The following is a 14,171-nucleotide window of genomic DNA, read 5'->3' on the forward strand; positions in this document are numbered from 1 at the left end:
GGTTAGGGGTGTTGGGGCCGCTCGCCAGCGCTCAGGGTGAGTCGGCTGGGCCTCTGGAAGGCACCTGGCCGGGGACGGAGCCTGGCCGGGTCTCCCCCAGGTTAGGGTTAGGGCTTGGGGGTTAGGGTTAGGGTTAGGGTTAGGGGTGTTGGGGCCGCTCGCCAGCGCTCAGGGTGAGTCGGCTGGGACTCTGGAAGGCACCTGGCCGGGGACGGAGCCTGGCCGGGTCTCCCCCAGGTTAGGGTTAGGGCTTGGGGGTTAGGGTTAGGGTTAGGGTTAGGGTTAGGGTTAGGGTTAGGGGTGTTGGGGCCGCTCGCCAGCGCTCAGGGTGAGTCGGCTGGGCCTCTGGAAGGCACCCCAGGTTAGGGTTAGGGTTTGGGGGTTAGGGTTAGGGTTAGGGTTAGGGGTGTTGGGGCCGCTCGCCAGCGCTCAGGGTGAGTCGGCTGGGCCTCTGGAAGGCACCCCAGGTTAGGGTTAGGGTTTGGGAGTTAGGGTTAGGGTTAGGGTTAGGGGTGTTGGGGCCGCTCGCCAGCGCTCAGGGTGAGTCGGCTGGGCCTCTGGAAGGCACCTGGCCGGGGACGGAGCCTGGCCGGGTCTCCCCCAGGTTAGGGTTAGGGCTTGGGGGTTAGGGTTAGGGTTAGGGTTAGGGTTATGAGATTGTATGTAAAAGTTGGGTCTTCCTTAACCTTAAACAGACTTACCGTCTAAAAAGCCCAGCGTAGCCTTCGCACCCGTCGCCGACAATGTGTGTGTATTGCGTGCCAAATGCCAGGAAAGCTGTAGGACCCAGCATTCCAATGCCAGGTTCCAGGTACCCTGCTGTTTGTATTTTTGGCCAGCTGGTGGCGCTCTACCAAAATCTGAGAGTCCATGATCTCAGTAGGCATCCAGCATGTCCCTACCAGTCCCTTACTATGATAACCTAAGGCCTCCAGGGGCCCAACCCCACGACTAGGAGTCCATCATCTCAGTAGGCACCCAGCATGTCAATACCAAACCCTGGCCATGATAACCTAGGGCCCCCAGGGGCCACACCCTGCACCAAGGAGTCCATAATCTCAGTAGGCACCCAGCATGTCACTACCATTCCCTGACTATGATAACCTAAGGCCTCCAGGGGCCCAACCCCACGACTAGGAGTCCATCATCTCAGTAGGCACCCAGCATGTCTATACCAAACCCTGACCATGATAACCTAGGGCCCCCAGGGGCCACACCCTGCACCAAGGAGTCCATAATCTCAGTAGGCACCCAGCATGTCACTACCATTCCCTGACTATGATAACCTAAGGCCTCCAGGGGCACCACCCCACAACTAGGATTCCATGATCTCAGTAGGCACCCAGCATGTACCTACCGGACCCTGACTATGATAACTGAAGGCCCCAGGGAATCCAACACCTACATGCATCTTGAAAAAGTCTGAGTTGCCTCCCAGGGGCCCTTATTTGCCCCAAGGGGCCCCAAGTGTTCTACAGGAGCCCAAAAATTAAAATGTATTTTTTCTTTTTCTGACTTGTCTACAAGGTCAAGCAAGGGCCCCAGATGACCCCCAGGGACCACAACCTAAAGATGTAGTTAAAGGCCATCAGACAAGTCTGCTAAGTGTCCATGGCAACCCTGTGGTCCAAACTGGCCCCAAGGGGCCCGATAATTAAAATGTATTTTCAGTCTGTCTGACTTTTCTGCCAGGTTTCCCAAGGGCCCCAACGGTCCCACCCATCCAACCACTGTTGTCGACGAAGAACACCACATCATCACAACAACACTACCCGATGGCTGCCTTCTAGTTAGGCCTGGTGACCTTTGGTGATCTTTAGCAAATTGTAGCTATTCATTTAATGTAAATGGAGTAATGGCTCCAAAATCGCATTGTATGATCTGTGCGGGATACTGAATTGAATCGCAGTGGTTTTGGGCCCCTACGTGGCCCCTGAAAAGGTCCAAGAACTTTCTGCTTCAGTATTAAACATGAAAGAGTGTGTGTGAGTTTTCTGTTCAAGTTTGACAGCATTTGGAGCTGAAATAATTTTTTCTTACATTAAAGAATCTTAAGGGTAGATGTTGGGTGCTATAGCCTTTATATACTGAGAAGGTGGTCCAAACGACCTCCTGAACTTTGGGCGCACATTTAGGTCACTTCCTGTTGGGACAGAAAGACAAGCCATGTGTCCTAGTCTTCAGTTAGACCTAAGCTTTACAGCAAAAGTGACAGGAAGTAGATACACCCACATTTGGCTGAACAGGCCTCAGTCATACACTCACAAAGTCTGCTTTTTGGTCAAGCCTTGTGACCTTCAGTGATCTTTAGCAAATTGTAGCTATTTGTTATAATGTGAACAGAGTAATGGCTCCAAAATTGCATTGTATGATCTGTGCGGGATACTGAATTGAGTCCCAGTGGTTTGGGGCCCCTACGTGGCCCCTGAAAAGACCTAGGCCAGGGAAGGTCCTAGAATGTTGTGCTTCAGTATTAAACATGAAAGATTGTGTGTGAGTCTTCTGTTCAAGTTTGACAGCATTTGGAGCTGAAATAATTTTTTCTTATATTAAAGAATCTTAAGGGTAGATGTTGGGTGCTATAGCCTTTATATACTGAGAAGGTGGTCCAAACGACCTCCTGAACTTTGGGCTCACATTTAGGTCACTTCCTGTTGGGACAGAAAGACAAGCCATGTGTCCTAGTCTTCACTTAGACCTAAGCTTTACAGCAAAAGTGACAGGAAGTCGATACACCCACATTTGGCTGAACAGGCCTCAGTCATACACTCACACCCACATTTGGCTGAACAGGCCTCAGTCATACACTCACAAAGTCTGCTTTTTGGTCAAGCCTTGTGGCCTTCAGTGATCTTTAGCAAATTGTAGCTATTTGTTATAATGTGAACAGAGTAATGGCTCCAAAATTGCATTGTATGATCTGTGCGGGATACTGAATTGAGTCCCAGTGGTTTGGGGCCCCTACGTGGCCCCTGAAAAGACCTAGGCCAGGGAAGGTCCTAGAATGTTGTGCTTCAGTATTAAACATGAAAGAGTGTGTGTGAGTCTTCTGTTCAAGTTTGACAGCATTTGGAGCTGAAATCATTTTTTCTTACATTAAAGAATCTTAAGGGTAGATGTTGGGTGCTATAGCCTTTATATACTGAGAAGGTGGTCCAAACGACCTCCTGAACTTTGGGCTCACATTTAGGTCACTTCCTGTTGGGACAGAAAGACAAGTCATGTGTCCTAGTCTTCAGTTACACCTAAGCTTTACAGCAAAAGTGACAGGAAGTTGATACACCCACATTTGGCTGAACAGGCCTCAGTCATACACTCACAAAGTCTGCTTTTTACTCAAGCCTTGTGACCTTCAGTTATCTTTAGCAAATTGTAGCTATTTGTTATGATGTGAACAGAGTAATGGCTCCAAAATTGCATTGTATGATCTGTGCGGGATACTGAATTGAGTCCCAGTGGTTTGGGGCCCCTACGTGGCCCCTGAAAAGACCTAGGCCAGGGAAGGTCCTAGAATGTTGTGCTTCAGTATTAAACATGAAAGATTGTGTGTGAGTCTTCTGTTCAAGTTTGACAGCATTTGGAGCTGAAATCATTTTTTCTTACATTAAAGAATCTTAAGGGTAGATGTTGGGTGCTATAGCCTTTATATACTGAGAAGGTGGTCCAAACGACCTCCTGAACTTTGGGCTGACATTTAGGTCACTTCCTGTTGGGACAGAAAGACAAGCCATGTGTCCTAGTCTTCACTTAGACCTAAGCTTTACAGCAAAAGTGACAGGAAGTCGATACACCCACATTTGGCTGAACAGGCCTCAGTCATACACTCACAAATTCTGGCTTTTAGTCAAGCCTTGTGACCTTCGGTGATCTTTAACAAATTGTAGCTATTTGTTATAATGTGAACAGAGTAATGGCTCCAAAATTGCATTGTATGATCTGTGCCGGATACTGAATTGAGTCCCAGTGGTTTGGGGCCCCTACGTGGCCCCTGAAAAGACCTAGGCCAGGGAAGGTCCTAGAATGTTGTGCTTCAGTATTAAACATGAAAGATTGTGTGTGAGTCTTCTGTTCAAGTTTGACAGTATTTGGAGCTGAAATAATTTTTTCTTACATTAAAGAATCTTAAGGGTAGATGTTGGGTGCTATAGCCTTTATATACTGAGAAGGTGGTCCAAACGACCTCCTGAACTTTGGGCTGACATTTAGGTCACTTCCTGTTGGGACAGAAAGACAAGCCATGTGTCCTAGTCTTCACTTAGACCTAAGCTTTACAGCAAAAGTGACAGGAAGTCGATACACCCACATTTGGCTGAACAGGCCTCAGTCATACACTCACAAATTCTGGCTTTTAGTCAAGCCTTGTGACCTTCGGTGATCTTTAACAAATTGTAGCTATTTGTTATAATGTGAACAGAGTAATGGCTCCAAAATTGCATTGTATGATCTGTGCGGGATACTGAATTGAGTCCCAGTGGTTTGGGGCCCCTACGTGGCCCCTGAAAAGACCTAGGCCAGGGAAGGTCCTAGAATGTTGTGCTTCAGTATTAAACATGAAAGATTGTGTGTGAGTCTTCTGTTCAAGTTTGACAGCATTTGGAGCTGAAATCATTTTTTCTTACATTAAAGAATCTTAAGGGTGGATGTTGGGTGCTATAGCCTTTATATACTGAGAAGGTGGTCCAAACGACCTCCTGAACTTTGGGCGCACATTTAGGTCACTTCCTGTTGGGACAGAAAGACAAGCCATGTGTCCTAGTCTTCAGTTAGACCTAAGCTTTACAGCAAAAGTGACAGGAAGTCAATACACCCATATTTGGCTGAACAGGCCTCAGTCATACACTCACACCCACATTTGGCTGAACAGGCCTCAGTCATACACTCACAAAGTCTGCTTTTTGGTCAAGCCTTGTGGCCTTCAGTGATCTTTAGCAAATTGTAGCTATTTGTTATAATGTGAACAGAGTAATGGCTCCAAAATTGCATTGTATGATCTGTGTTGGATACTAAATTGACCCCCAGTGGTTTGGCGCCCCTATGTTGGTGGTCCAAACTACCTCCTGAACTTTGGGCTTAAGTTTAGGTCACTTCCTGTTGGATTAGACATACAAGTCATGTGTCCTAGTCTTCAGGAAGACCTAAGCTTTACAGCAAAAGTGACAACAAGTCGATACAACCACATTTGGCTGAACAGGCCTCAGTCATACACTCACAAATTCTGGCTTTTAGTCAAGCCTTGTGACCGTCGGTGATCTTTAGCAAATTGTAGCTATTTGTTGTAATGTGAACAGAGTAATGGCTCCAAAATTGTATTCTATGATCTGTGTTGGATACTAAATTGACCCCCAGTGGTTTGACGCCCCTATGTTGGTGTTCCAAACTACCTCCTGAACTTTGGGCTTAAGTTTAGGTCACTTCCTGTTGGATTAGACATACAAGTCATGTGTCCTAGTCTTCAGGAAGACCTAAGCTTTACAGCAAAAGTGACAACAAGTCGATACACCCACATTTGGCTGAACAGGCCTCAGTCATACACTCACAAATTCTGGCTTTTAGTCAAGCCTTGTGACCGTCGGTGATCTTTAGCAAATTGTAGCTATTTATTATAATGTGAACAGAGTAATGGCTCCAAAGTGGCATCCTATGATCTTAAGGGTGAATTCGTGAGTCTTCTGTTCAAGTTAGACAGCATTTGGAGCTGGAATCATTTTTTCTTACATTAAAGGATCTTAAGGGTAGATGTTGGGTGCTATAGCCGTTATATACTGACAAGATGGCCCAAACGACCTCCTGAACTTTGGGCTCACATTTAAGTCACTTCCTGTTGGGACAGAAAGACAAGTCATGTGTCACAGTCTTCAGGAAGACCTCAGCTTTACAGCAAAAGTGACAGGAAGTCGATACACCCACATTTGGCTGAACAGGCCTCAGTCATACACTCACACCCACATTTGGCTGAACAGGCCTCAGTCATACACTCACAAAGTCTGCTTTTTACTCAAGCCTTGTGGCCTTCAGTGATCTTTAGCAAATTGTAGCTATTTGTTATAATGTGGACAGAGTAATGGCTCCAAAATTGCATTGTATGATCTGTGAGTGATATTGAATTGAGTTCCAGTGGTTTGGGGCCCCTACGTTGGTGGTCCAAACTACCTCCTGAACTTTAGGCTTAAGTTTAGGTCACTTCCTGTTGGATTAGACATACAAGTCATGTGTCCTAGTCTTCAGGAAGACCTAAGCTTTACAGCAAAAGTGACAGCAAGTCGATACACCCACATTTGGCTGAAAAGGCCTCAGTCATACACTCACAAAGTCTGCTTTTTGGTCAAGCCTTTTGACCTTCAGTGATCTTTAGCAAATTGTAGCTATTTGTTGTAATGTGAACAGAGTAATGGCTCCAAAATTGCATTCTATGATCTGTGTTGGATACTAAATTGCCCCCCAGTGGTTTGGCGCCCCTATGTTCGTGTTCCAAACTACCTCCTGAACTTTGGGCTTAAGTTTAGGTCACTTCCTGTTGGATTAGACATACAAGTCATGTGTCCTAGTCTTCAGGAAGACCTAAGCTTTACAGCAAAAGTGACAGCAAGTCGATACACCCACATTTGGCTGAAAAGGCCTCAGTCATACACTCACAAAGTCTGCTTTTTGGTCAAGCCTTTTGACCTTCAGTGATCTTTAGCAAATTGTAGCTATTTGTTGTGATGTGAACAGAGTAATGGCTCCAAAATTGCATTGTATGATCTGTGTTGGATACTAAATTGACCCCCAGTGGTTTGGCGCCCCTATGTTGGTGTTCCAAACTACCTCCTGAACTTTGGGCTTAAGTTTAGGTCACTTCCTGTTGGATTAGACATACAAGTCATTTGTCCTAGTCTTCAGGAAGACCTAAGCTTTACAGCAAAAGTGACAGCAAGTCGATACACCCACATTTGGCTGAAAAGGCCTCAGTCATACACTCACAAAGTCTGCTTTTTGGTCAAGCCTTTTGACCTTCAGTGATCTTTAGCAAATTGTAGCTATTTGTTGTAATGTGAACAGAGTAATGGCTCCAAAATTGCATTCTATGATCTGTGTTGGATACTAAATTGCCCCCCAGTGGTTTGGCGCCCCTATGTTCGTGTTCCAAACTACCTCCTGAACTTTGGGCTTAAGTTTAGGTCACTTCCTGTTGGATTAGACATACAAGTCATGTGTCCTAGTCTTCAGGAAGACCTAAGCTTTACAGCAAAAGTGACAGCAAGTCGATACACCCACATTTGGCTGAAAAGGCCTCAGTCATACACTCACAAAGTCTGCTTTTTGGTCAAGCCTTTTGACCTTCAGTGATCTTTAGCAAATTGTAGCTATTTGTTGTGATGTGAACAGAGTAATGGCTCCAAAATTGCATTGTATGATCTGTGTTGGATACTAAATTGACCCCCAGTGGTTTGGCGCCCCTATGTTGGTGTTCCAAACTACCTCCTGAACTTTGGGCTTAAGTTTAGGTCACTTCCTGTTGGATTAGACATACAAGTCATTTGTCCTAGTCTTCAGGAAGACCTAAGCTTTACAGCAAAAGTGACAACAAGTCGATACACCCACATTTGGCTGAACAGGCCTCAGTCATACACTCACAAATTCTGGCTTTTAGTCAAGCCTTGTGACCGTCGGTGATCTTTAGCAAATTGTAGCTATTTATTATAATGTGAACAGAGTAATGGCTCCAAAGTGGCATCCTATGATCTTAAGGGTGAATTCGTGAGTCTTCTGTTCAAGTGAGACAGCATTTGGAGCTGGAATCATTTTTTCTTACATTAAAGGATCTTAAGGGTAGATGTTGGGTGCTATAGCCGTTATATACTGACAAGATGGCCCAAACGACCTCCTGAACTTTGGGCTCACATTTAGGTCACTTCCTGTTGGGACAGAAAGACAAGTCATGTGTCACAGTCTTCAGGAAGACCTCAGCTTTACAGCAAAAGTGACAGGAAGTCGATACACCCACATTTGGCTGAACAGGCCTTAGTCATACACTCACACCCACATTTGGCTGAACAGGCCTCAGTCATACACTCACAAAGTCTGCTTTTTACTCAAGCCTTGTGGCCTTCAGTGATCTTTAGCAAATTGTAGCTATTTGTTATAATGTGGACAGAGTAATGGCTCCAAAATTGCATTGTATGATCTGTGAGTGATATTGAATTGAGTCCCAGTGGTTTGGGGCCCCTACGTTGGTGGTCCAAACTATCTCCTGAACTTTAGGCTTAAGTTTAGGTCACTTCCTGTTGGATTAGACATACAAGTCATGTGTCCTAGTCTTCAGGAAGACCTAAGCTTTACAGCAAAAGTGACAGCAAGTCGATACACCCACATTTGGCTGAAAAGGCCTCAGTCATACACTCACAAAGTCTGCTTTTTGGTCAAGCCTTTTGACCTTCAGTGATCTTTAGCAAATTGTAGCTATTTGTTGTAATGTGAACAGAGTAATGGCTCCAAAATTGCATTCTATGATCTGTGTTGGATACTAAATTGCCCCCCAGTGGTTTGGCGCCCCTATGTTCGTGTTCCAAACTACCTCCTGAACTTTGGGCTTAAGTTTAGGTCACTTCCTGTTGGATTAGACATACAAGTCATGTGTCCTAGTCTTCAGGAAGACCTAAGCTTTACAGCAAAAGTGACAGCAAGTCGATACACCCACATTTGGCTGAAAAGGCCTCAGTCATACACTCACAAAGTCTGCTTTTTGGTCAAGCCTTTTGACCTTCAGTGATCTTTAGCAAATTGTAGCTATTTGTTGTGATGTGAACAGAGTAATGGCTCCAAAATTGCATTGTATGATCTGTGTTGGATACTAAATTGACCCCCAGTGGTTTGGCGCCCCTATGTTGGTGTTCCAAACTACCTCCTGAACTTTGGGCTTAAGTTTAGGTCACTTCCTGTTGGATTAGACATACAAGTCATTTGTCCTAGTCTTCAGGAAGACCTAAGCTTTACAGCAAAAGTGACAGCAAGTCGATACACCCACATTTGGCTGAAAAGGCCTCAGTCATACACTCACAAAGTCTGCTTTTTGGTCAAGCCTTTTGACCTTCAGTGATCTTTAGCAAATTGTAGCTATTTGTTGTAATGTGAACAGAGTAATGGCTCCAAAATTGCATTCTATGATCTGTGTTGGATACTAAATTGCCCCCCAGTGGTTTGGCGCCCCTATGTTCGTGTTCCAAACTACCTCCTGAACTTTGGGCTTAAGTTTAGGTCACTTCCTGTTGGATTAGACATACAAGTCATGTGTCCTAGTCTTCAGGAAGACCTAAGCTTTACAGCAAAAGTGACAGCAAGTCGATACACCCACATTTGGCTGAAAAGGCCTCAGTCATACACTCACAAAGTCTGCTTTTTGGTCAAGCCTTTTGACCTTCAGTGATCTTTAGCAAATTGTAGCTATTTGTTGTGATGTGAACAGAGTAATGGCTCCAAAATTGCATTGTATGATCTGTGTTGGATACTAAATTGACCCCCAGTGGTTTGGCGCCCCTATGTTGGTGTTCCAAACTACCTCCTGAACTTTGGGCTTAAGTTTAGGTCACTTCCTGTTGGATTAGACATACAAGTCATTTGTCCTAGTCTTCAGGAAGACCTAAGCTTTACAGCAAAAGTGACAACAAGTCGATACACCCACATTTGGCTGAACAGGCCTCAGTCATACACTCACAAATTCTGGCTTTTAGTCAAGCCTTGTGACCGTCGGTGATCTTTAGCAAATTGTAGCTATTTATTATAATGTGAACAGAGTAATGGCTCCAAAGTGGCATCCTATGATCTTAAGGGTGAATTCGTGAGTCTTCTGTTCAAGTGAGACAGCATTTGGAGCTGGAATCATTTTTTCTTACATTAAAGGATCTTAAGGGTAGATGTTGGGTGCTATAGCCGTTATATACTGACAAGATGGCCCAAACGACCTCCTGAACTTTGGGCTCACATTTAGGTCACTTCCTGTTGGGACAGAAAGACAAGTCATGTGTCACAGTCTTCAGGAAGACCTCAGCTTTACAGCAAAAGTGACAGGAAGTCGATACACCCACATTTGGCTGAACAGGCCTTAGTCATACACTCACACCCACATTTGGCTGAACAGGCCTCAGTCATACACTCACAAAGTCTGCTTTTTACTCAAGCCTTGTGGCCTTCAGTGATCTTTAGCAAATTGTAGCTATTTGTTATAATGTGGACAGAGTAATGGCTCCAAAATTGCATTGTATGATCTGTGAGTGATATTGAATTGAGTCCCAGTGGTTTGGGGCCCCTACGTTGGTGGTCCAAACTATCTCCTGAACTTTAGGCTTAAGTTTAGGTCACTTCCTGTTGGATTAGACATACAAGTCATGTGTCCTAGTCTTCAGGAAGACCTAAGCTTTACAGCAAAAGTGACAGCAAGTCGATACACCCACATTTGGCTGAAAAGGCCTCAGTCATACATTCACAAAGTCTGCTTTTTGGTCAAGCCTTTTGACCTTCAGTGATCTTTAGCAAATTGTAGCTATTTGTTGTAATGTGAACAGAGTAATGGCTCCAAAATTGCATTCTATGATCTGTGTTGGATACTTAATTGACCCCCAGTGGTTTGACGCCCCTATGTTGGTGTTCCAAACTACCTCCTGAACTTTGGGCTTAAGTTTAGGTCACTTCCTGTTGGATTAGACATACAAGTCATGTGTCCTAGTCTTCAGGAAGACCTAAGCTTTACAGCAAAAGTGACAATAAGTCGATACACCCACATTTGGCTGAACAGGCCTCAGTCATACACTCACAAATTCTGGCTTTTAGTCAAGCCTTGTGACCTTCGGTGATCTTTAGCAAATTGTAGCTATTACTATAAAGTGGCATCCTATGATCTTAATGGTGAATCTGTGAGTCTTCTGTTCAAGTTAGACAGCATTTGGAGCTGGAATCATTTTTTCTTACATTAAAGGATCTTAAGGGTAGATGTTGGGTGCTATAGCCGTTATATACTGACAAGATGGCCCAAACGACCTCCTGAACTTTGGGCTCACATTTAGGTCACTTCCTGTTGGGACAGAAAGACAAGTCATGTGTCACAGTCTTCAGGAAGACCTCAGCTTTACAGCAAAAGTGACAGGAAGTCGATACACCCATATTTGGCTGAACAGGCCTCAGTCATACACTCACACCCACATTTGGCTGAACAGGCCTCAGTCATACATTCACAAAGTCTGCTTTTTGGTCAAGCCTTTTGACCTTCAGTGATCTTCAGCAAATTGTAGCTATTTGTTGTAATGTGAACAGAGTAATGGCTCCAAAATTGCATTGTATGATCTGTGTTGGATACTAAATTGACCCCCAGTGGTTTGGCGCCCCTATGTTGGTGTTCCAAACTACCTCCTGAACTTTGGGCTTAAGTTTAGGTCACTTCCTGTTGGATTAGACATACAAGTCATGTGTCCAAGTCTTCAGGAAGACCTAAGCTTTACAGCAAAAGTGACAGGAAGTCGATACACCCACATTTGGCTGAACAGGCCTTAGTCATACACTCACAAAGTCTCCCTTTTAGTCAAGCCTTTGACCTTTCGTGATCCTAAGGAAATGGTAGCTTTTTATTATAATGTGAACAGAGTAATGGCTCCAAAGTGGCATCCTATGATCTTAATGGTGAATTTGTGAGTCTTCTGTTCAAGTTAGACAGCATTTGGAGCTGAAATCATTTTTTCTCACATTAAAGGATCTTACGGGTATATGTTGGGTGCTATAGCCTTTATATACTGAGAAGGTGGTCCAAACGACCTCCTGAACTTTGGGCTCACATTTAGGTCACTTCCTGTTGGGACAGAAAGACAAGTCATGTGTCCTAGTCTTCAGGAAGACCTAAGCTTTACAGCAAAAGTGACAGAAAGTCGATACACCCACATTTGGCTGAACAGGCCTCAGTCATACACTCACACCCACATTTGGCTGAACAGGCCTAAGTCATACACTCACAATGTCTGCTTTTTGGTCAAGCCTTGTGACCTTCAGTGATCTTTAGCAAATTGTAGCTATTTGTTATAATGTGAACAGAGTAATGGCTCCAAAATTGCATTGTATGATCTGTGCGTGATACTGAATTGAGTCCCAGTGGTTTGGGGCCCCTACGTTGGTGGTCCAAACTACCTCCTGAACTTTGGGCTCAAATTTAGGTCACTTCCTGTTGGATTAGACATACAAGTCATGTGTCCAAGTCTTCAGGAAGACCTAAGCTTTACAGCAAAAGTGACAGGAAGTCGATACACCCACATTTGGCTGAACAGGCCTTAGTCATACACTCACAAAGTCTGCCTTTTAGTCAAGCCTTTGACCTTTCGTGATCCTAAGGAAATGGTAGCTTTTTATTATAATGTGAACAGAGTAATGGCTCCAAAGTGGCATCCTATGATCTTAATGGTGAATTTGTGAGTCTTCTGTTCAAGTTAGACAGCATTTGGAGCTGAAATCATTTTTTCTTACATTAAAGAATCTTAAGGGTAGATGTTGGGTGCTATAGCCTTTATATACTGAGAAGGTGGTCCAAACGACCTCCTGAACTTTGGGCTCACATTTAGGTCACTTCCTGTTGGGACAGAAAGACAAGTCATGTGTCCTAGTCTTCAGTTAGACCTAAGCTTTACAGCAAAAGTGACAGGAATTCGATACACCCACATTTGGCTGAACAGGCCTCAGTCATACACTCACACCCACATTTGGCTGAACAGGCCTAAGTCATACACTCACAATGTCTGCTTTTTGGTCAAGCCTTGTGACCTTCAGTGATCTTTAGCAAATTGTAACTATTTGTTATAATGTGAACAGAGTAATGGCTCCATAATTGCATTGTATGATCTGTGCGGGATACTGAATTGAGTCCCAGTGGTTTGGGGCCCCTACGTTGGTGGTCCAAACTACCTCCTGAACTTTGGGCTCAAATTTAGGTCACTTCCTGTTGGATTAGACATACAAGTCATGTGTCCAAGTCTTCAGGAAGACCTAAGCTTTACAGCAAAAGTGACAGGAAGTCGATACACCCACATTTGGCTGAACAGGCCTTAGTCATACACTCACAAAGTCTCCCTTTTAGTCAAGCCTTTGACCTTTCGTGATCCTAAGGAAATGGTAGCTTTTTATTATAATGTGAACAGAGTAATGGCTCCAAAGTGGCATCCTATGATCTTAATGGTGAATTTGTGAGTCTTCTGTTCAAGTTAGACAGCATTTGGAGCTGAAATCATTTTTTCTCACATTAAAGGATCTTACGGGTATATGTTGGGTGCTATAGCCTTTATATACTGAGAAGGTGGTCCAAACGACCTCCTGAACTTTGGGCTCACATTTAGGTCACTTCCTGTTGGGACAGAAAGACAAGTCATGTGTCCTAGTCTTCAGGAAGACCTAAGCTTTACAGCAAAAGTGACAGAAAGTCGATACACCCACATTTGGCTGAACAGGCCTCAGTCATACACTCACAAAGTCTGCTTTTTGGTCAAGCCTTGTGACCTTCAGTGATCTTTAGCAAATTGTAACTATTTGTTATAATGTGAACAGAGTAATGGCTCCATAATTGCATTGTATGATCTGTGCGGGATACTGAATTGAGTCCCAGTGGTTTGGGGCCCCTACGTTGGTGGTCCAAACTACCTCCTGAACTTTGGGCTCACATTTAGGTCACTTCCTGTTGGATTAGACATACAAGTCATGTGTCCAAGTCTTCAGGAAGACCTAAGCTTTACAGCAAAAGTGACAGGAAGTCGATACACCCACATTTGGCTGAACAGGCCTTAGTCATACACTCACAAAGTCTGCCTTTTAGTCAAGCCTTTGACCTTTCGTGATCCTTAGGAAATGGTAGCTTTTTATTATAATGTGAACAGAGTAATGGCTCCAAAGTGGCATCCTATGATCTTAATGGTGAATTTGTGAGTCTTCTGTTCAAGTTAGACAGCATTTGGAGCTGAAATCATTTTTTCTTACATTAAAGAATCTTAAGGGTAGATGTTGGGTGCTATAGCCTTTATATACTGAGAAGGTGGTCCAAACGACCTCCTGAACTTTGGGCTCACATTTAGGTCACTTCCTGTTGGGACAGAAAGACAAGTCATGTGTCCTAGTCTTCAGTTAGACCTAAGCTTTACAGCAAAAGTGACAGGAATTCGATACACCCACATTTG

Source organism: Pagrus major, chromosome 1 (assembly GCF_040436345.1).
Source record: "Pagrus major chromosome 1, Pma_NU_1.0".
Classification (NCBI taxonomy): Eukaryota; Metazoa; Chordata; class Actinopteri; order Spariformes; family Sparidae; genus Pagrus; species Pagrus major.